Source organism: Sus scrofa, chromosome X, assembly GCF_054392235.1.
Source record: "Sus scrofa isolate SSC_HxYL_T2T_F1_AM1 chromosome X, Sscrofa_HxYL_maternal_Yorkshire_Landrace_v2.0, whole genome shotgun sequence".
NCBI classification, from domain to species: domain Eukaryota; kingdom Metazoa; phylum Chordata; class Mammalia; order Artiodactyla; family Suidae; genus Sus; species Sus scrofa.
The window spans coordinates 50,926,378-50,930,078 of record NC_139401.1 but is presented as its reverse complement, the minus strand read 5'-3'; the positions used below and the strand labels follow the sequence as shown (position 1 = coordinate 50,930,078).

The 3,701-nt window shown below is 36.6% G+C and overlaps 1 non-coding gene across 1 annotated transcript; it reads right to left on the bottom strand.

The window, feature by feature from the left end:
* Nucleotides 1-471: 471 nt before the first annotated feature.
* Nucleotides 472-578, bottom strand: LOC146394613 (U6 spliceosomal RNA). The gene has a single exon (XR_014835950.1). It is a non-coding gene; the product is annotated as a U6 spliceosomal RNA (small nuclear RNA).
* Nucleotides 579-3,701: the final 3,123 nt, after the last annotated feature.

The window sequence follows — 3,701 nt, the reverse complement described above, 5'->3', positions numbered from 1 at the left end:
TTTGTGTCATCTTCAAGTTTTTAATCAATGTCTTATAGTTTTCTGAATACAGGTCTTTTATCTCCTTGGTTAGATTTATTCTTGGGTATTTTCCTCTTTTTGATACTATTGTAAATGGGATTGTTTCCTTAATTTTCTTTCTTTACTTTTTTTAGTTCATTGTTAGTATATGGAGAAGGAACAGATTTCTGTATATCAATTTTTTTGTCATCAAGGATTATTTATTACAGCAATATTACATTTTTCTTAAATTACTAACATTTGTCTATTGAGATAATGTACATTTTGCTTGAATCTCATAATCTTTTTCATACCCTGTTTTAGGGGAAGGAGGCCCAAATGAAATGCAGCTCTTTACCAAAGCTTCCTTCAGTCTTTTTTTTAAAATATATAATGATTTTTATTTTTTTCCATTATAGCTGGTTTACACTGTTCTGTCAATTTTCTACTGCACAGCATGGTGACCCAGTTGCAAATATGGACCGCTTCACAAATTTGCACGTCATCCTTGTGCAGGGGCCATGCTAATCCTCTCTGTATCGTTCGAATTTTAATATATGTGCTGCTGAAATGAGCACTGCATATTAATTTTGTGTCCTGCAACTTTACTGAACTCTAGTCTGAGTTCAGTAAAGGTGAGGTCTAGTAGTTGTTTGGTAGCATCTTTAGGATTTTTCTATGTATATTATCATGTCCTCTGCAGGCAGTGACAGTTTCACCTCTTCTTTTCAAATTTGACAGCCTCATTTTTTTTCTTGTCTAGTTGTTGTGGCTAGGGCTTCCAAAACTATATTGAGTAAAAGTGGCAAGAGTGGGCATCCTTACCTTGTTTCTGACCTTAGAAGAATTGCATTTAGTTTTCACTGCTGAATGTGATGTTAGCTGTGGGTTCATCATAAACGGCCTTTATTATTACGAGGCATATTCCCTCTATACCCAATTTGTGGAGAATTTTTATCATAAATGGATGGTTGCATATTTAGTTTTTTTTTAAGAAACTGTCAAATTCTTTTCCAGAGTAGCTATAACATTTTACATTCCCACCTGCAATATGTGAGTGACCCATACTTCCAACTTCTCTGCATCCTTACCAGAATGTGATGTCGTTACCACTGTTTTTATTTCAAATATTCTGATACATATGCAGTGGATCCCGCGTCACTGTGGCTCTTGCATAGACCTGTGGCTACAGCTCTGGTTCGACCCCTAGCCTGGGAACCTCCATATGCGGTGGAAGCGGCCCTAGAAAAGGGAAAAAGACAAAAAATAAATAAAAATTTAAAAAATTTTTAAAATAAAAACAATTTTATGGAAATTCCTGGGCCAGACACTGACTCTGATCTATGCCACAGCTGCGGCAATGCCAGATCCTTTAAACCACTGTGCTGGGCTGGGAATCTAACACACATTTCCTCAGCAACCTTTGCCACTGCTGTCAGATTCTTAATCCATTGTGCCATGGCAGGAACTACTCCCCAAAATTTATTTTGATGATTCCAATTTATCAAATTTTCCTTTTATGGATTGTGCTTTTGATGTCAAGTCTAAGTACTCTGCCTAATCCTATATCCCAAAGATTTTCTCCAGTTTATTTTCTAAAAGTATTATAGTTTTATGTTTTACATTTAAATCTATGATCTATCTTTAACTTATTTTCACATAAGGTGTGATATTTGATTAAAGGTTCTTATTTTTGTCTATGGATGTCCAATTGTTCTAGCACCATTTGTTGAAGGACTGTGCTTTCTCCACTGAATTTGTTTTGTTCTTTTTTCACAAATCAGTTTGGTATATTTGTAAGGGTCTATTTCTTGGTGCTTTATGCTGTTTCTTTCTTTTTTTTTTTTTTGCCATTTCTTGGGCCGCTCCCGCGGCATATGGAGGTTCCCAGGCTAGGGGTCGAATCGGAGCTGTAGCCACCGGCCCACGCCAGAGCCACAGCAACGCGGGATCCGAACCGCGTCTACAACCTACACCACAGCTCACGGCAATGCTGGGTCGTTAACCCACTGAGCAAGAAAAGAGCAGGGACCAAACCCGCAACCTCATGGTTCCTAGTCAGATTCGTTAACCACTGCGCCACGATGGGAACTCCGCTTTATGCTGTTTCATTGATGTATGTGCCTATCCCTTTACTAATATCACAAAGTCTTGATTACATAGCTATATAATAAATCTTGAAATTGGGTAGACTGAGTCTACTTTATTATTCTTTTTCCAGATGGTTTAGCTATTTTTTGGGCTTGTACTTTTTCCATATACATTTTACTTATTTATCCACTCCTCTGTCGATGGACATTTAAGTTGTTTCCATGTCTTGGCTATTGTATATAGTACTGCAATGAACATTAGAGTACATATATCTTTTCAAGTCATGGTTTTCTCTGGATAGATGCCCAGGAGTGGAATTAATGGATCAAATGGTAATTCTATTTTTAGTTTTCTGAGGAGTCTCCATACCGTTTTTCACAGTGGTTGCACAAATTTATATTCCCACCAACAGTGTACTAGGGTTCCCTTTTCTCCACACCCTCTCCAGCATTTATTGTTTGTAGATTTTTGGATGATGGCCATTTCGGCTGGTGTAAGGTGGTACCTCAGAGTGGTTTTGATTTGCATTTCTCTGACAATGAGTGATGTTGAACATCTTTTCATGTGGTTTTTTGGCCATGCGTATGTATTCACTGGACAATTGTGTGTTTAGATCTTCTGCCCATTTTTTGATGAGGTTGTTTGTTTTTTTGGTATTGAGCTACACAAGGTGTTTATAAATTTTGGAGATTAATCCCTTGTCAGTTGATTCATTTGCAAAGATGTTCTCCCATTCTGTGGGTTGTCTTTTCGTTTTGTTTAGGGTTTCCTTTGCTGTGCAGAAACCTTTAAGTTTAATTAAGTCCCATTTGTTTAATTTTGTTTTATTGTCATTACTCTAGGAGGTGGATCTGAGAGGATATTGCTGTAGTTTATGTCGAAGTGTGTTCAGCCTATGTTTTCCTCTAAGAGTTTTATATTATCTGGTCTTATATTTATGTCTTTAATCCATTTTGAGTTTATTTTTGTGTATAGTGTTAGGAAGTGTTAAAATTTCATTCTTTTACATGTGGCTGTCCAGTTTTCTCAGCACCACTTACTGAAGGGGCTGTCTTTTCCTCATTGTATATTCTTGCCTCCTTTGTCATAGATGAGTTGACTATAGGTGCGTGGGTTTAATTCCGGGCTTTCTATCCTGTTCCACTGATCTATTAGAAATGATTAATTTCTATTGATGTTGTATTCCACAACCTTTTATTTGCATTTCTGATTTTCCACTGTATTTTTCAAAAGAAAATAAAAATAAACAAATAATATACCGATTAATTAAGCAGTATTATGTGTGCATAGCTATTTACCTCACACATAATTTTTACTTATTTATTTATTATTCATTAAAGTATAGTTGATTTATAATGTTTCTTCAATTTCTGTTGTGCCACAGAGTGACCCAATCACACACAGTTCCCTGCGTTGTACAGTAGAAGCCGTGCTCATCCATTCCAAATGTTACAGTTTGTATCCACCAACCCCAAATTCCCCCTTCTCCCCTGGCAACAAGTCTGCTCTCCATGTCTGTTGCGACCTGTTTCTGTTTTATAGATAGGATCATCTGTGCCATATTTTAGGTTCCACATTTAAGTGATATCATGTTGCCAAACTCATCTATT